General features: G+C 42.1%; 1 protein-coding gene across 13 annotated transcripts in view; it reads right to left on the reverse strand.

Annotated features, from left to right (window-relative positions):
* Positions 1 to 13763, reverse strand: part of sipa1l1 (signal-induced proliferation-associated 1 like 1) — a 76337-nt gene extending 62574 nt beyond the window's left edge. For 10 of the 13 annotated variants that reach the window (XR_003463179.1, XR_003463180.1, XR_003463182.1 and 7 more), the window contains exons 1-2: positions 13603 to 13763; positions 4846 to 5009 (exon numbers count right to left, since the gene is read on the reverse strand). The gene's annotated coding sequence lies outside the window, so the exon portion shown is untranslated. The other 3 variants (XM_027284166.1, XM_027284165.1, XM_027284167.1) reach the window with 3 other exon arrangements.
* Between the last annotated feature and the right edge of the window lie 6828 nt (positions 13764 to 20591).

The raw sequence follows: 20591 nt of genomic DNA on the forward strand, positions 1-20591 counted from the left end.
AAAAAAAAAAAGAAAGAAAACACAACGCGAATTTCTATACAACACAAACAGATCACAGCCAGTGGTGCTCCTCTTTCAATGGTTTTAGTCCCTTAATGGCTGATGTCTATAAAAAGGAAGGTTTGAAGGTTTTGTGTGGGTTACAGCCTGTGTTGGTTTCAAAGCGATCTTCTATTAAATGGGAGTCATGCGAGAGAACATCGGGTTGTCTGCGTGTCTTGCTAAAATGCTGTATAAGAGACAAAGACTTGGAGATAAAAACACAGACGCCTCTTCCTTTAATTACAGAGGTCTGAGAGGGCAACATGATGAGCTTTTAATAACAGTGACTCTGATTTTTCTTCTTCTTTTTTAAATGGTGCTTGCAGGGTGATAAGCCCCTTTCCTGCAAGACACCTGTAGTATATTATTCAGTCTTTACGCTGCTTGCAGAGTCTGCCAAAAGAAACACACCAGTCAGCCGGGTGAAAAATTCAACAGCAACAGTCTTCACAGAAGTTCCTGTCCACAATCACAGTCAGACATTGCCAAGCAAATGGGGGAAAGATAGTGTACACTGGTAGCAACCAGTGTAAGCTGTCTGCTTTTATGACACACGATGAAAGGTTACTACTTCTTGGTGCACTGCTGATGAGTGGCTGTAGGGATAAAACAGCGCTACAGGAGGAAGATTTAGTTGTAGAAAAAAAAACAACAAAAAGAAAAGTGGCTTCTAATTACCGTTTGTTGGAACTGTGCATTATCATTACACTCCAAGGTTTCTGGCAACACAACAACTGTGCTGCCATGGCAACGCAGTGTCGGAAGAGAGACGTTTGGTGCTGCCGTTTCATGTTTTGCCCGTTTCAATTTGCCTCTGATCCGCGCTGACAACGAGCGGTCGCTCCGCTCGGCGTCAGCCCGTTCACTGACCTGTGCTCTAATCCTGAACCTACTCTAACGAGCACAGGTGGACCCATCGCTCGGCTTGGCTCGCACCACTTCACCCGTGAGCTAAACAACGCTCAGGCACAGCTGGGTTTGTCTGATATTATGTAACACAGCAGCAGCAGCACCACCACCCCCGCAAGCCCTGTTCACATTACCCCCTCTCCTCCTACTCCGCCTCTCACTAGTGCACCACTGGCCATTGCTAGGCAGAGGTGCATTGTGAAACAAGAGTCCTCCAGTAATGACAACCGGTGGAGATATGTGTAGAGGACACAGCTTTGGAAAACTCAAAACATGCTCGGAGAGAATACTGTCCAACATTAATAATCATATAACCTTTGCTTTCCTGATTCCTTCACTCGAATAAAACACACATGATGTGCAGACTCCCTTCAGCCGTTGTTTAACACAGTGTCTGCTTTAAATTCCTTAAAATGGGGGATTACATTCCAGAGTTGTATCCATCATTGATCCCACCAGTGAGTCTGCCTTTACTCCTTGGAAACAAATTTTGTTACTAAGCAATACTTGCCAAAAGTGGAAATGCACCCGTTGCCTGGCAACATTAGCTTATTCAATCTCATATCGGGAAGCAATGAGAACCAGTGGTGCTTTAAGCTACAACCCTCAAAGATGCTCTTCTCATCTCGGGTACAGACTGTGATGTCCAAATACAATCATCCAATATGCACACACATCCCACACCTGGCTTTTTATAGTTAATGACATAATCCGGGATGTTCCCCTGATAGATTAGTTACTCCAGTCCAGTGGTTTTTTAGTGAGGGTCTGTTCACTGCCTCGCTCACTCACTCGCTCACTGCTAAAACTATAACCAGGGCAAAGAGGACACTTCTTTAATGTCAGTGTAATAATAATGGCAGCAGGCTGAAGTGAGTCCCTTCATTTCAACCTATCCTCGACCGTGGCCATTTTCCCCAGAGTGCTTTATGAGATGGTAAAGGGCTTCAGGCAGTCACTTCATTAAAAACAACCCTGTGGGTCCCTCGTTGAAGACGCTTTGCTTCTGAACTGAACCGTCGTCATTAGACGGTACCACTAGGGCAGTCAACTCTCCTCCCATGCGCCGATTGCTTGCAAATGAAAAAAACAGCAGCTTGCTTAAGCTCACACACGTCTCACGTCCATAAACCACTGATCGAGACTTCCTCCTCGCAGCTGGAGAGACCCAGCGGAGGCATTAGCTAGAGAGTGTCAGTACGCCACCGGTATGGATCAAAGTACTATGTGGTAAATCCTCTCCGATGACCATTTAAAGCAGTCTGACGCCCAAAGAATGACTGACCGGGTAATGAGGCAGCCACATTTTGAGTCTGTGGTGATGGGGAGTGATGTAGAGGGAACAGGTGTGGGAGGAGAGAGGGAGAAGGGCGCAGGGGAGGTGTTCTGACAGACAAGGTCAACGGGAGGTTGAGCATGACTGAGTGATGACAGCAGGTTACTGGTAAGTGACGATTTAAAGCTGTTTTTGTGAACACTGGGAAATTCTTTAACACTTTAAAAAGGTCTGAAACAAACTATTATTTCCCATTATTGTTCTCAATTAATCATTTGATCTATGAAATGTCTCTTCTCTCGTCCAAACACCGAGGTTATTCAGTTTACTACCAGAGGACAAAGTATCGTTAATTATTGATCAATAGATTAACTATTCAGCTCTAAGTGAGTGGAAATGAAAGCATAAAATAAAAATCTATCTGAGAAAGAGCTCAGCCTCTTTCCTAGAGAGGGTCAGCGAGGTTAGGACTGCATTCATTAACTGACACACGGGAACAAAGCCCACTGGAGCTGGTTTCTCTGCAACAACGGACCCCAGTGTGTGGAGCCGAACACTTCCAATCCCGCTTGTCCAAATAATCATTAACCAGTTCAACCCTGAGTAAATATTTTAAGAACCTCCGTAAACTAGAAGGTAAATACGCACCTCAGAGATGGGGACGTAAACACACATATACACAGTGTGGGGAGGGGAGGTGGGGGGGTAGCATGGCATGCAGATTTCATTGTTGTTCAGTATGTTGAGCTTAGATGAAATTGAAAACAATGAGGTCATCCCTATTGTGTACACACAGCATACTCACGCATTCCTCTGCGTGCCATTGTGCGCCAGTGGCTCAGCTAAAAGCGTGATGTGATGACCCCGGTGAAAGGCTGATGTAGCTTCACCAAACATTTACTCTTTTGCAAAGCCATGAACCTGAAATCTATTAAAACCCCCAGAATGGAAACTTCACTCTGGCTTTCAAGGCCATCACCTAACATGCCAAAACACACCCCGTTCTTGGATGAGCCACAGTGTGCAGAAAGGTTGCAGTGAGAACTGCACATCATGACAGGCCACTTTCCTGTTTTGGTTTTCTGCTTCCCACCACCTGCGAGCCAGATGTTGTAAGCCTGGGCACTGCGGCCTCATTTTTGTGGTTTGGAGAGAAATCGTCCGCGGGTCCACGCCGCACTTGTATCTCGTCTCCTCTTTGTTCGTCGTCCGACTGGTTATGTGGAGTGTTTGCACTGATGCTTTTACACAAATTAAATGTAAATGAAGTTATTTTGATTTGATTTGACTCGAGTCAGAATGATCTTCCAGCCCTTTTCATTTCAGTCTGTGGATTTGGCCGGCGAAACAATCAGAATCAATGCCAAGGATTGGCCTGTTCAGTTTCTAAAAAGTTACAATTATCCATAATATTGATTTTATATCAGTGTAAATTGAATGCCTTGACTTGTAGGCAATGTGAAGCCATCACTGTGGTTAAACTGTGACGGGTATTTTACAGTACTGTCAGACATTTTATAGACCAAACCAGTAATCAATAAAATGAAAATAAAAAGAGCCAAATATAGAAAAATCACAAAATGAACATTGTATCCGGCTCCTAACAAGTGTTGGTGAGGAATTCACTAGTATCAGCATTATCTCTGGCGAGGTGTCAGTGCATGAATCTGCAAAGCAGGAAGACTGTTGAGGGTTCAGCCAAAAGCTAATGCTGCTGCTGCTGCTGCCACTTTTAGTACCTCAAGATGGATTTATGCGTTTACCTTCCCTGGGACAATCCCGGACCTCCTTGGAAGCCACAAACCCAAGCAAGATGTCTTTCACTGTGAGGATATGACATCAATGAAAATGTACTGAATGCGTATAAAGGCTCATTCTTCCTTGACCAGCAGCAATCTTTAACCTAGATCCATGCTGTTTTATACCAATGTGATCGGCTTCATACTGAACTAAATATTGCAACAGAAACATGATATAAGCAGACATGAAACCCACCCACAGACAAAAATGTAGATGGCAGACGACCAGTGAAAGAAATGCTTTTAGCTGAAGCAAGAAACATCCGTCTGTCTGTTTGCTGCTTGCTCTGTTCAAGGTCATAGAAGGCCGGAGCTTTGCTATGCACCGACTGACTGTTCAGTGCAAAACTTCCTTTTGACAGAATCTGTTTTCATAACTGACATTTGAAGGCATCGTGAATACTAAACCAGATATCTATACATAGATTAGATATCCCAGCATCTTAACATGTTACCCCCTCCCGAGCAGTCACATTACCCAGAAACATCAACACGGCCACATGATTATCTGTTTTTCTGAGGCGCACTCAAACATTACAGCTGAGGAGAACTCAAACTGACAGCGAAATCACAAACGCTGCCATTAACAGCACACTTAATGAATCGATTTCAAAAGCCTGTTGAGTTTAAAGTTCTCTCTCTCTGAACCATCTCTTCGCGCCGTGGCAGATCTGCAACGTGCGGTATGACACAGAAGAACACAGCATCCCTTATGTCTTCTTCATCACATAAAACAGGCGGCGGCTTCAAAGCTTACTTTGAGTTGTATACACTTGCATGGTGTACAGATCTGCATGCAATCAAAGAAAGAAAACTTACTGCAAACGGACGACAGCTTTTCCGAACTTCAAGTCGTAACAGTTTCCTTTAGATGAGAGAGGCGACTCTATCCAGCAGTGATGAACAATGACCAGGATATGACTTCCTTTAATCCGGTGCCTCTGTTTCCCCTAGTTGTGTGACTGTCGTCAGAGGAGGTTTCCCTGCAAGCGGCATAAGAGAAAAGCAAGAGTCTGTTAAGGAAATCGCACATTTGGTCCTGACACAAACATCTGCAAAATGTGTCAGACGTTAACCGTTAACTGACTAAAAAGTAGAAGAATAAACAGAAAGAGAATGAATTGTAATTCAAAAGGATGATCTTATCTTTTGGTTATTTTTTGTATTTTTGGTGCACTCTCCTCCATTTGCATTTTCAGTACTGGTCAGCTTGGACCCAGAAAAGTAGTGATTATATTGCAAAACAATAACATGTATTATACAAATATGTTGGCGCAACATAATCAGAGCCTGCAGTTGCATGCATAAGGCGGGAATGTTCTTTTCCTGAACTGAACTGTGTGCATTATGTAATGCAATTGACCATGAGTGATTCAGGCATCAAACAAACAGAGTGGACTCTCATGACATCAGACCGTCGGATGCCAACACGGTCCCGTGAGGATAGGTCGAATGTTCCAGGGGGGATATGGGTGATGAGACTCAGCCATGCTCCTTTTGATTGCTCTGGACAGCATTTTAAACCAGTGCAAAATGGTAGCAGGTGATTCAGAATAAACGCCACTTTTCACAGGATGTTCTGCGTAAGTGCATCATGAGCAGGCTTGAGTATAAGTAGCCTTCAAACACACCTTACAGCATAGATATGCTTATAACACAAGTCTATTGGAACATGCAGGGCCTGCCTTTATTTTTCATTTGGTTGTTTGTTTCATTGCACCCCACATAACTTGATTTGCATGCAGAGTTGATGAATAGCTCAGGACATTGAGCTTGTCATACAAAAAACCAAAAGAAAAACAGAGCATTTAGGGCTCGACTTAACACGAGGAAAGGGTGGAGAAGAGTTTTGGGTGATTCAGAGAGGACTAAAATTAATGTACACAAGAAACAAATCCAGTCTGAATGAGACTTTAATGGCTAAAACCTCCAATTACAGAGCCCCCTCAGGTAAAACCTCAGATAATAAAAGTGCTTCACCTGCAAAACATTCTTTATCGTCTTCCATCTCATATGACTATTATTATTCCCGCAGTATCTTAAAAGTAAAAATGTAGTTCTATCTGCCAGAAGTTTCGCCAACAGGAGCGTATTATTGTTTAACTGAGATTCGTGATTGTTTGATTTTGCTCATCAGTTTAGATGGACGTGGATTCAGCATTGCGATCCGGTGGACTATTTGACATCGCTGCCATGGTTTCAGCAGCTTAAATTTATACTCTGTTCCTATCAGCTGTGGAGAATAAGACTGATGCTCTATGCCTGAACACTGGTCATACAAGATCAAGGGGTCATGTTGAAATGTTCCCTCCACAACACATTTTGTTAAAATGTTCTAAAAGTAATACTGAAGTTGACTCTGACGAGATCCTGTGGCGTTTTTTTTTTGTGTGTGGAGCAGCCGAGCTTTGTATCAGAACAAACTGAATGGCAGCACTCACAGATAAACAGTCTCCCGTGCTTCAAGCTGAAATAGGTTAGATAGGTAGAAGCCATCAGCAGCACGATACAGTGTTTTATATTCTGAGCTGTCTTTTACTTTATCTCCAGCCTAGCTCGTGTCAAACCATGTTGAGCAATCCGGGAATGACTAAACCCTCTTTGGCAACGGTTAGAGGATCATTTGTGTGTTAGACTTGATGATGCATTATGTTCTGTCACAATACATGCATGTCATTCAGGTTGGAGCTTCACTGTCGGGCAAAATGGCTCATACTGCAGGAAACAATATGCAGTGACTGACTCCAACCGGATAACACCTTCAGATTCTAGCAAAAAAAACAACAAAAAAAAACAGTCCAGTGTGTAGGATTTAGTGGCAGTCACTTTATGCACCACCATTCAATGTAGAAAGAAGCCGGGGTGTTAGATATGAGAAGGGAGGGAGAGGGGCATCAAAGGTCTGTTAGAGACAGGGAGGACACAAACAATTACAGGTTCAAAAGGGCCCTTTTTTCAGTTTGAAACAGAACAGGTTTATTATCCAGAATTAAATTTCTTTATGAAGTCATGATGCTACAGTCAGCAGCATGCGTCAGCAGCATGCATCTCATGTATTCATTTTCATATTCATTCATTTATTTAATATTTAGTCCATCTGTAAAACAAAAAAAAAGATGGTTCTGTCAAGATGGCGGCGAAAACAAAAACAGGGATTTATTCGTCTCAGATCATGTCTAACTTTAGTAGACGATAACATCTCAGGTATGGAATTAATCAGTAGATTCACTGGTTCAAGAGGAGACAAAACTTTTCAATGGATGCCACTTTTTGAGCCACAACAAAGGCCTAAATATGGCCTAAAAACTGCCAGGCTACCAGCCGGTCAACAGGACCCAGAATTCAATTTTTTTTCAAAAATAGTGAAATAAAAAAAAACAAAAAAAACAACCACAAAAAGTTGAGTGACAAAAACTGCACTGGAATTTAACATTTTAATTTAAAAAAATGAAGGTGTCGGAAACATTAAAATATTCAGTAAATCCTGCTCAGCCTCTCTTAAGAATTTGCGACTAGCATTCATTTTAAGATGGAGAATAAGCGCAAGTTGCCAAATATTCATTCTTAGGCTAATAACCTGAAGTTGTACAAAAAAATCCAATCTGGTTCCAGGCTGACAACAATCCAAATCACATCTTGGGCGCTGGAATGGCTCTGTAAGTTTCCTGACAAATCTCTTGCATAAATTTCAGGTTGCAGCTTCACACACACTCACACTAATCTTCCCAAAATGGCACAGGATGGAGACAGCGACAATTAACAAATCCAACAGGGTCAGAAAAGCACTCCTATCACTAATTCCAGCCCGGGCGGCCAACAGTAGTGACATCCATTTAGTCATCCAGCAAGACAGGAATTTGAGAGCTCCGTCTGCTTGGAAACAGATGGCAAGGCAGTTGGTGGGAATTTCGGCTATGCTCCCATACATGTTTGGGGATAAGATTTACGGTTCTTGTGCGCAGTCACGTTCTTGCGATGTCATAATGGAGTCGAAGAAGAGAGGGAGTGTTGAAGACATCCTGAGAGAGTCATCCATTTCACACACGAACCGATTTTTAATGCAGATTAATGAACACATGTTACACCTGCACTTTGCTTTTCAAACCAGACAGCTGCCACGTCGTGGTTTTTCAGCCGGTTCTACAAACCATTTATAAAGAGATCACAACTAAAATCGCAGAAATACTCTCAACTAGTAACTACATGTTGCCTGATAGTGCCAGTAGAATAATAGTTTGGAGCAGGAAAAGACAATGGCTCAAGAACTGGCCGATTATTACCCCCTCAGTCCATGAGATGAAATATGTGTTGAATCAAAAACTGGTTCATTCTCAATAAATGTCTAAAAGGCGAAGGGGGGGAATCCTCAATTAGATTTTCTTCCTGAAGCAGGAGGCGTGGAAACTTCATGTTTCTAAGATTTATCGTGATGCAGACATGGAAGATTCTGTATTGATGCAGTGACAGCACATAATCAGGAGTTTTTAGGCCTAGTCTCAGTGATTTTCCGGCCTCAGTTGGACAATAAAGTTGCGCCATTACATTGCAACATTGCTCTCCTATATTGAATTGTGGTTGAATGTTTGGCCAACAGAGCATTTTTGGCTAACCAGCATTACTTTTAGATGTTAGGAGATATGACAGTGGGAGGCAGAGATCAGCAGCAAGAAATAAAACATACAGCAGTGCTTTGAAAGCAGACATCTGGGCACATTTTGGATTTTTATGAACTTACTAGAAAGTAAAAACTGGACGAGACTCTTGTTGTGCCATTTCCACCCTGAGCTAATGTCTGCAACCATAACGAATACAGTGAACTAACTAATATCCCCAAAATTGAGGAGGTGCTATCAACATCTCTGTTCAACTCCATCACAGACACAATCACCCAGCCTGTGGCACACGAAGACCATTCATGTAAATGCCAATACCTGCATTCTACAGCGAAACCCAAAGCCCACATGATGGAGTGAATGAGTAAAGCCTGTGATTCCTGGATTTGTGACACGACTGACAGCAACAGTTGTTAATGTCTATGTGCTGATGTGGGTCACACAGATGCTGGTGTTGAAAATATACACTGTATAGACTGTTGTAGCCGGATTTCTGAAAGCACTGAGTTCACATTTATCTGACTGTTTGCGTTAATTGATGAAGTAGCTATTTGTAGTAATGTAGAAATTTGCATTTTTTATTTTACTATTGCTTTTCCATCGAGAAGCATTCAGGATCATTGTGCATTCAAGTTAAAGTGAAGATTCACACCTCTAAACAAGTGTAAAGGGTTTCGACTTTACAAGCAACATAATTTAAGTTAAAGGGAAATAACTTGCTGCTTTGCTTGGGTAGAGGGTTCCCAATGTAGTCAATAACATTTCCTCCTTAAAAGGCTTTAATAGTCTAGCATTTCAGGTCATTTTTAGAGCATATTAAATTAACTTTTATCATCAGTACTGGTATCAGCAGACACCCCCTGAGTTGAGATTGGTATATGGACAAAAACAAATTTAATCGTCTAATCTCTTGATGTGGTCCAAAGTAAAGCATAGTCTATCCATCTTTATTATAAAGGTTTAGGTGTTTTTTTTAGGTTGTCTGGTGTTAACAGTCCGCTCTGGCTTGTACTATTGTAGGAATTATGATTCCTAGCTAATGCTGACAGCATAAAAGCATTGTTCTCACAATATATAGACCGTTCTGTCTCTCAGGGCTCTCCATCTGTACAGTATGTTCCCTCTGTTTACTTCTGCATGGATTAGCCTTGCCTAGTCATTGTTTCATGTTTGTATAGAATTTTTTTGCTCATCTGTCACAACTGAAATAATCCATGCTGCTTTCATGTGCTGTAATCCACTTTTACAGACCCAATTAAGACATTGAGACTGAGATGACAAAGTGGAGAAACAGACAGGTATCTGATGCAGATTTCAAGTCCCCTCACCTCAGGTAGAGTGGCTAAAATTAGCTGATGCTTCTTGTGCCTCCCTTTCCTTCTCTGGCTGCTATGAAAGGCCCTGACATAGCCGACTAAAAGCTTCAACAGGGTTTCCGATTTATCCTCTGAAAAAAAGACTGCGGATCAAAAGATATTTGCAATTTCGAATATCAGAGAAAACACCGCGAGGGCTTTTTGTTAAGTGAAAACAATATGCTGGCTTGCACTTCAAATGCGAGTAGACACAGACCCAGGCTTTCGAAACAATGCTTCAGATGTCAAAAATATTTAAAAACTACCATGAGGATTTTGTAATCTAAAGATATCCAGACGTGCTGGACTGTCTGTCAAATTAATAGAATGGAGGAGAGCGCACGGCCGAAAATGAGAATCTGCAGTGGTGTTAATTATCTCTGCAAGATAGCGGTCTCAAGTTCCATACGCAGATTTTGTTTTTACATTCAGAGTGTAACTCAACTGGAAATCAGATAGGTATATTTCACAGTTGGATGGAAAAAAGAATAAACAACAGGGCACATACAGAGCAAAATGTGAATCTAAAATTCATAACTGGACCTAAAAAGTTGAATTTATGCAACACAGTTACACGTATGTGGCTTTCCATTCTCGTGTTTTATGTCAGTAAACCAGCACCTTGCTAGAATAAGTGTGCATCTTCCTTCAGCTTTTTATCTCCACTGCAAGCAACCATCAATTTGCTCACAGGAAAGATGATACGTCTCACACTCATTATCAAACCCTTTTCCCTCCTGTAATCTGTCAACTGTCAGACCTCACAAAAATACCATATCTTGTTTTTAGTGCAAATTATCATGCCTATAATGAGAATGCTTATAATGGCTAATTAGCTCGTGTAATGCATCATCTTAAAGGCATCCCGGAGTGATTCTGCTGTTGCAATTACAGTTGGCAGTGATGCATTTAGCACATTCTTGAAATAGGTGTCATTATGTTCAGGTTATGGTAACAAAAATCTGCACAGTGTTTGAGCAAGAAGACCAACTTTAAAATTCTTTATGAAGGGAAAAAATCCTGATTTACTGGGGCCCAGTCCTTTTATGAAATCATTCGGGGCCTGCAGTGTGATCTATTCACTGTTAACGAGTATTACTTGCTCTGGTATTTCTCAAGAGACAGCCCACCCCAAGACCTTAAACAGAGGGAACTCACATTCCAATCTGTAGCATGCAGAGAGACGAGGACCGAGAAGAAGAAGGAGGGGAGGGAGACAGAAATGCAGGAGGAAAAGGAGAAGGAAAGACAAGGGAGAGGGAGGAGGAATGAACGAAAAAGAGAAGGAGAGATAAGGTGAGGGATGTGGACAAGAAATGATGAGAATGTCAGAGCCCTGGCGTGCTTTTCACAACAGGAAGGAAGCAAGACGAGAGGAAAAAAGGCACCATCAGTGATGGGTAAGAAGGGAGGAGGGAACCGTGGGAGGTGGAGAGTAAAGAACTAGTGACAGAAGTGAGACAGAAGGGGAGAACGAGGCAGAGATGCAAGAAAGTAGCCGGGTATGGGAGGAGGAGGGTGGGGGGGAGACATAGTGAGGTTAGTGTGGGAGGTGGTAAACAGGTACGAGTTCCCGTCAGCACTTTGCATTCCACGCAGACGGTGAAAGTGCAAGCTGGTCAGCTATGAGATTAAAATGTCGTCTTTCTACTGACTTCGCAGTCGCCAGATTTCTCTCACCGCGCGCTGCCAAAAAACCTTCGCTGTTCCAGACATGCCTAGGCTCCACATTAGAGGATTTTTTGAAACCCCCCGATCACAGAGCGTTTGGATACAGATTTACAGAGGAAGATTTCTCAATATGAGTCCCTACAGCACTTTTAATGGAGAGGGTTGAAGCCCTTTTTCTGAGTTTTTATCCAACTCCAGCCGCTTAATCCGTGAACACCTAGAGAGACGTTTCAGTTGCTCTACAACCCAAAAAGCCTCTTTGAGAAATCTTTCAGCTGGCCATCAGCAACCCTGACATTTCCCCTCTCTCTCTCTCCCGCTTCCCCTTTAATTCCAGCAGATACATGCGTTGCAGAAGATGTGCGCCTCCACCTAAAAACGCTCACTTTCAATAGGCTGCTTAATATTGTAAACGCAACTGCAACCTCCAGATCTGCTCAGCCTTGGCATTCACAGGAGATGTCAAGGGGAGGGCTGATGAGATGTTCGATTGCGAATACGTGAGAGTTTTTTTGGGTGGTGGTGGTGGTGGTGGGGGTTTGACACAGTGACCGAGGTAGCCAAAGCAAAGCAGACAAAGCCAGTCTCGGATCTCTAATGCTTCTGTTGTGTCCCCCCAAGTTGAGAATTTGACCCACCCCGAGCTGCCCGATGAATAGAGATGAGATCTCTTTGATGCGTCCATTTAGGACTTGTCAAAGGAGGAAGCAGTGTGTTTCTTTCTGTGAGCCACCCCCTTCCCCTCCTCCTGCAGGGGCTGAAGCCGGTAGCCCGAGGACGGACACCAACAGGTTGAGATGGCAAAGCATCTGCAAGGGAGGGGAGGGGGGCCCCACTTACAATACAAATCCCTCTCAGGATGTCATTAAGACATGGGGAGAGCTCGGACCAACAAACTTGCATATAAACAAACTTTATGGGAGAGAGTGCAGGCCACTCATGTGACGATCAAACACCTCCATCACTTAAACGTAGCACTGTTACATCACTACTCAAATCTAGACTACACACAAGACGGCCATTTTGATTAATGAGACTGGTTTTTGACAAGAGCACCGAGGTGGAAATGATGCTTTTAAAGTTCATATTTGCAACTTTCCATGCATGTGCATTATTCTCTTATTCAGTGACAGAGCATGCATGATTGGTAATATTTTTAATAACCTGGAGGGGTTTTAAAAAAAAAAAAGGAAACAATTCATAAAAACTTTTCCCCCCTGCAGAAACGGTCGCACCTCTTCTCTCCTGCAGGATTGGATCCACACCTTTGCAGGGAAGAGCTTTGCAAATGTCTATTAAAATAAAAATAAATAAATAATGCATGCGCCAAAACGCGCAAGATTTCTGATGTGATCATGCTTCATGAGTAAGACAAGAAAGAGAGAGAGAGACAGGCAAGCCATCCTCAATTATACAGCGGTTACGCGGGGACTTAACCAAACAACAATTACCTTTATCAGATGGTCATCTGGTTTCCTGTTTCTTTAAGACACACGGTGAATCGTTGTCTACATTTAAAAAAAAAACGGCTGTTGTAAAAAAAAAAAAAAAAAACACCAACCGACACGTTTAGCCGTTAAACGTTTAAAACAAAACACACACGGTGAATGAGCCACAATTATTTATGAACCCAGCTAAACTTTTTTTTTTTTTTTTAAACTCAAGTTTTCTGTCATTAAAAATCTGCGTGTCACGAACGTTAACTCACTCCAACGGCTGTTAACCGAAAAAAAACTAACGGTAACGGCGCCGATATCAGACAGACAGACACTCACCTTTATTAACCGTCCACCTTGTTGGCGTTTGAAGAAAAATATACCCCAAGCTCTCGCCCGGGTCAGACACCGTCAGTGTATAAACACCGTCACGGAAGGTAAATAAAAATAAAAAAAAGAACCGGCTGTAAGTTAGAAAACCCTCTGGGGCTCCCTCCTCACCTTTGTGCCTGTTGTTGTCCGTGCACCGACCGCCTCGCTCGGTTTGTTCAAATCAGAAGTTCATCCAAAAGTTGCAGCGGCTCGCTCCGCCTCGCGACGGCGATGAGGTCACCGCCTCCCTCTCTCTCCCTCTCTCTCTCTCTCTGTGTGCTCCATCTGGCTCTACTCTCGCGAGATGTGAGCAGAGCGTATATAAGAATCTCGCGAGTGCGAGCGGAAGCTGATCTGCTGTTGAACCAGGATGTGGAGAGAGAGGAGAGAGCGAGAGAGAGAGCAGGGAGAGGAGAGGATGGAGACGGCGGTGGGGAGCGAGGAGAGAGAGGGAGAGAGAGAGAGAGAGAGAGAGAGAGAGAGGGAAAGCGTTGCTCTGGCAACAGAGTTTTTTTTTTTTTTTTTAATGATGGCTTTTCTCCTCAAGCAACTGGTGTTTGTGCTGCAGGTTTGGGTGTTGATGATGACTGCAGTGATGACAACTGATTGTGTTGCATTATCTACTGCATCCAGGTATAGCAAAAAAATAAATATATATATATATATATATAACTGGAGGGTACTGAGGGTGGCCGGTTCAAGTCCAGCATGGACCGAAAAATATGGAAGTGGGACTGGTAACTGCCGAGGTGCCCTTGAGCAAGGCACCGAACCCCCCCCCCAACTGCTCGCAGGGCGCCAGTCTGAATGATGGCTTTTCTCCGCAAGCAACTGGTGTTTGTGCTGCAGTGTTTGGGTGTTGATGATGATGACTGACAGTGATGAAATGCTGGAGTTGCCATTACGACTGCATCCAGGTAATAACAGGGGGGATACGACCCCCCGGGCGGGGGGCAAATATAACCCTAGCGTGGGGGTTCCCCTGACATGATGACTGATTTATGCGATCATAAGGTACTAATTAGAGATATATATATATATATATATATATATATATATATATCTGTGTAGCAGTAGCTCAGTCCATTGAGACTTGGCTTGGGAACCGGAGGGTGGCAGGTTTAAGTTCAGCATGGACCGAAAACATGGAAGGTGGACTGGTCGCCGGAGAGGAGCCAGCTCACCATCATGTTGACCTTGGAAACAGTTCAATTTTAATGTTTTGGTTTCTACCAAATGAGTAAGAAATCAATGGGATTTGCTAAATGTTTGACATTATCTGCTAAATGTGGTGTTGTGCATGCATGCAGCCAACAGCGGGTTTATCAGAACCTTATTGCTGAAAAGCTACTTACTGTGGCTGGAAATGTGGCCAATGAGAGCAGTAAGACTTTTTTTTTTAATGATGGTTTTTCTCCGCAAGCAACTGGTGTTTGTGCTGCAGGTTTGGGTGTTGATGATGATGACTGACAGTGATGAAATGCTGGAGTTGCATCATCGACTGCATCCAGGTAATAACAAGACAACCCCAGGAGCCATATATAACCCTAGTGTGGGTTCCCTCTGACATGATGACTGATTTATGACATCATAAGTATATATATGTATCTGTGTAGCAGTAGCTCAGTCCATTGAGACTTGGCTTGGGAACCGGAGGGTGGCTGGTTCAAGTCCAGCATGGACTGAAAATATGGAAGGTGGACTGGTAGCTGGAGAGGAGCCAGTTCACCTCCTGGGCACTGCCAAGGTGCCCTTGAGCAAGGCACCAAACCCCCCCAACTGCTCGCAAGGCACTGCTCTGGCTGGCTGCCCATCACTCCACCATCTCTCTCCACATTTGCATGTCTATGAGCCTTGTACTTATACTGTATGTGTGTTAATTTAATTCCCTGGTTTGGTTTCTACCAAATAAGTAAGAAATCAATGGGACTTGCTCGATGTTTGACATTATCTGCTACATGTGGTGTTGTGCATGCATGCAGCCCACAGCGGGTTTATCAGAACCTGTTATTGCTGAAAAGCTACTCACTGTGGCTGGAAATGTGGCCAATGAGAGCAGTAAGACTGGACCACAGTAGCAAAGAGAGGAACAGAAAGATTCATTTGATCATTATTGGTGAATTCGTCACCACAGGTTTCTAGCTAGATAATTAGATACAATTCCTAGAAGCAATTAAAAAGAAACAAAAATGCAGCTATTTCAGAGGTTACCATTGGGCACAGTAATGGATGCACAACTCATTAAGCAGTACTGTGATGTTAGTTCTGCAGTCAAGAAAATCAAATCATTTTAATGACTAACTACCAATTAACAGTGAATATGAAAAGTTCAGCAGGACTGAAGGTCTAGGGCCTTGAGGTATCTGGCTGTCACTTATTCACCCCATATTTGTCAGGTGGAAATACCAAGTAGTTCCACAGGACTCACTACTAAACAGGGTTAGGGTGGTTAAATGCCATTTAAATGGATTGCTGCAGGGCTGCTTTTACACTGGAATTGAATTGAATTTTCAATTGAGGGTGTGAGACACTGGGATTTCCCTTATTTCAACAGTTCGATGAAGCAATTAGACATAACATACTCATTAACACATAGAAATGAGGAATTTGAGGAAGTCTAACAGATGTTAACCACAGGGACGTTTTACCACTATTTGACCATTTAACACCATATATTTTCAACACTGTTTATCTCTTGACCGAAGGAAAAGCTGATTTATAATGAGATCACAACCCCTGAGGCTTAAAACCTGTACAGAGTAGCTGTGTTTACCAATTTAAACACTGCATGAGACTTGAGACTTGACATTGGATGATACCAACATACATATTACCCAGCAATCATCATTGCATATCTGTGCAATATATGACAGTACAGAAGAAAATATGAAATGATTCATTTTATTGATATAGTTTCTATAGTTGAATTCGAAGCATATCATTTTGTTATAGATTGCAACTTACTATTTAACTCAAGAAAAGAAGAAAACCATGATAGAGCTGGGTTTGTTTTTTTGAGGGCATATATAGCAAATGGCACAATATTGACTTTAATGTGAATTCACTTCAACCTTTTTTTTTCCATTGCTGTTTCAAAATAAAATTCTTCACTTCATTGCGGTTGTATTACCGTCCAAAACGATATTTTTTTATCGTCCCCGGTCAATTTTTTCTGCCCCTCGAGGGCGGGATGCCCTTCAATTAGAGCCCTGTGAATCATTCGCAAGAGCCCGTACTCTGCCAAATGCATTGTTGGAGGGCCCGCTCGCTCCGCAACCAGACTGTCCGCACTGTCTATATTTACACCCCTGCCATGGTTGGATATGCCACCTAACACACAGCTTTTGCATCATGGCATCGACATAAAACTCATCACATCTTAAATAAAAACAGAAAATAAAGAAGTATTCATTAAATCAATATTTAGTTTTCTATATACTGATAATAACTTAAATACTGTAAACCCAGCTTTGCAAATTCCACCTGCTTGCTTTGCTCACATACATTAATTATCTCAGCATAAAATTTTAATGAGATAAGACAGAGAACATTGCCCTAATTAAAGAAGCTCAGCAGGTACCAACATAAGGAGTGGGTGAGTTGTATGGGAGTCGCAGGAATTCATCGCTCTCTCCTACATAATCACCTGTGAATAGTTATGTTCTCTGTACTCTCTGTCCTCTGTCTGTCTTTTCTTCTCAGTATAATTATTCATCCCGGTCTTCATTTACTCATTCTCTCCACATTTACCTCTGCCTTCCTTTTATTTCCACTTTTCATCCGTGCATCCATTATTCTAAAATGTCATCCAGGATTACATAACAATCTAATAAAGACAAAGGAAAAGAGATTACCATCATTAAAACCTCTCTATTCCTGCAGCTCTACGGGTCCTAACACTCTGTCATGGGGCGGATATTTGTGTGGGCAGTTTGTATTGTTCTCTGGAGAAAAAACTGCTCCCCCAGGATTATCTGAAGTACTCTAATTGCGTTAGCCACAGAATGAAATTTAGCATGGATTAAAGCACAGAAAGGACACACCAATAACAATAAATAACAGCTATACTTCACTGTTTGTTATGCCAATAAAACAGGCATCAGTTATTTGGGCGGCAGAAAATTGTGACAACTTAAGAACACTTAATTCATATGGTGGTTAAATTATGAGAAGTGTCCTGTGATCTTAATCAGATTTATTTATGAGAACTTTGTAATAGAATCTTTCAGAACTATTGCAACCGCGTTGTTAGATTAAAAGATGAATGGCGCAAAGGAAGACTATGCAGCCTCTCAAAACGCTGACCCCTGATGCAGAGGAGTGTGTCCTTCCATGTTTCTGTCAGTGATGCAACAAATACTTTACCAGCTGCTGACATTTCTTGTTCTCAAAACACACTTGAAAACACACTGAAACTGTGAGACTGTTAAGGATCCTGATGAACTTGAATAAAACAGGGATTTTGAAATACCACTGCTAATAAAGAAAAAGCAAAATTTAGATTAAAAAGATTTATTTGTTGTTTAGTTTTCCAAAATCTTCTTGGAGCGTTCAGCGATTTGTTTTCACATGCATTGGTATGTGGGGCAACAGTTTACACCAACAGTACACTAAAACATCAAGTATTTTAAGTGTTTTGTTTTGTTTTTTCTACAAATTTTTACTTAAAACTATGCATCTTTTTCAAAATGAACGCATTGTGTTCTCAAAACTTGCCTCGATTTAGTTTGTGGTATGACATTGGTACAAAACAAAAGATAATGTTGCAGATCCCACTTGTTATCGATGAAGTTCTCAGATTATCTTACATCCCTTTAACTCCTTGAGGCACTTGCAGCATCTTGGCCTCCACTTTTTAATGTTCTTTCTCGATGGAAAGAAAAAACACTTAATGAAGAAGGCTGTTTTTGAAGCTTATGTTCTTTTACAGCACGTTCTTTGACATCACTGCATCAAACAGTGTTATATGATGGCAACACTGCAGCAGCTGGCTATTACGTTCCTCTCCGAGCTATATTAAGATGTCAAGTGAAGTCAGACATGGGGCGACCACCTATAGGATACATGACCGCAGTAACCCAGAGAGGGAGAGCGGTGGAATTCCTGGCTGTGTTGCCCCTGGAAGCACAGGAATGAAGAGAATGGGCCCCATTCACAAAGTTCCACTCAAGCGGCGCTCCTATACTAATAGAGATTGACATGAAGAAAGGCGACAAGTAGTTTTCACATACACTGGTTCTTTTGTCTCCTCCACTAAGGGGCATTATGCAGACAGTGTGCTCTGAAAATAGACAGAATTTGATGCGCTTGTTTTTCATAAGTGAACACCACTGTGCCTTGATTGGAGTGTGTGTGTGTGCAATTAGTCTTTTGTTGCACATTGTTATTGCGAGGGTAAACTTGCGGATTTATTCTCTCTATGTCTGATTGGCATACATTTTGGCACTGAGAAGAGGAAAACACCAACTGATGATGTTCAGTCTAGTTGCTACACATGCTCAGATATAGACTAATTTCTTTTTTCTTTTATGTTTTTGAGGCATTTTTAGCAGTTGATACTATGATCATCGAAAGCGCTGATTGCACATGAAAACGAAACAGTTATGACTAAAACAAGACTGCTCTGCAGCAGCGCTACCAGCCCTGTGAGGCTGTACTTTGGTACAGCTGTGCTTCAAGCTCAATGCAAAATTCAGGCATGCTACCATACTCATTGTGGAGACGTTAATATGCTAATAAGCTTGTGATGAAGGAGGGTAATTATGCACATCATGTAGGTGCAAGGTTATCAGAATAGCTTCAATGAAAAAAAGGCCTGTACACTTACTCCATGCTGCAAAGGTTTAATAATGACAACATTTCAGTCACACCTTTTTTTTTAGCAGTACACCTGCAGATAATGGAAATGTCATTATTTATTGTTGCAGGTATTTGGTCATAAATCTTAGACCAATTAAAATGTGGGTGATGACGTTAGATGAGTCATCCTGAGGGGAAGATGAATGTCTGAGCCATGATTTTATCTCAGTCAATCTAATTACTGTCAACATTCCACCGAAAACCCTAAAATGTCAACCTGTTGGTGGCTGCATGTACAAATCCACCCCACAAATGGTAAAAAAAGATATTTAATTTGTTAAAATTGATTATGTAACCATGTTGCTACCATTACATAGAACAGGATTCAAGGAGAATGGATGATTAGCATAACAACTACAGATATTCTAGTCTTACCAGTGTGTGTGTTGGAGTGTGTAGCCTGGGGCATAAGATTCAGACGTTGCTTGGTTTGAAGCGGTTTGCTTCGCTAGACAAATAAACCACTTCCTCACAATCCCTATGCAATCAGCTGTAGCTGAACACGCCTTGGAGTCCTATCCACCAAATTGAATGCCAGTTGCTCAAACAAAACAAACAAAGAGAACATTAAGTTATCAGTTAACAGTGTCCATATCATGGGTGTAACTTTAAATGCATGCAAAAGGTGCATTGAATCTATTGGGTAGTCCAAAAGTTAAATAAATAAAAGCAAAACAGTGACTCAGGTTTTCTTCTCCTCTCTCAGTTTCCCCTTCACTTTCAGCAGGTAGAGAAAAAATGGCAACACTTGCAGAAATATATATATGTATGGATTTCTTTTTCCTATGCAGAAACTTTGAAGTGAAAGATGGTGAAATCTTTCTCCACAGTTCATCACCTGTTCAGTTTTTCCTCAGCTACAGGGAGCTATGCAGGTCTGTCCTGTGGGAATTTGGGTTGTCACTATGCATGCAGTACAGTATGAACTGCTTATTAAGAGACTGCTAGAGATGAATATAGAGCATATATATGTATTGTTCCGTCTCTGTATGTGGTAAAGGGGCAGGAGGATTAACATTGGAGCTGCCTGTCAAAAGCTTCATGCAATCAAAGCCTTCCTTTGTACTTTAAGATATGTTTGAAAAGGCAGAGGCACAGACAGAATTCGACTTCAAAATACCTCCCATTTGGCTCTGCGTGCACACATACAACACACACCTCCCCGCGAAGAGAGCTGGAGCGCTGTGACTCATGCTGGTGTGAAGACACAGTGGAGAGGTGGGAGGATGACATCACAGCACCCTGCAGAAGAACAAGTG

This window comes from Larimichthys crocea, chromosome XI, assembly GCF_000972845.2.
Source record: "Larimichthys crocea isolate SSNF chromosome XI, L_crocea_2.0, whole genome shotgun sequence".
Classification (NCBI taxonomy): Eukaryota; Metazoa; Chordata; class Actinopteri; family Sciaenidae; genus Larimichthys; species Larimichthys crocea.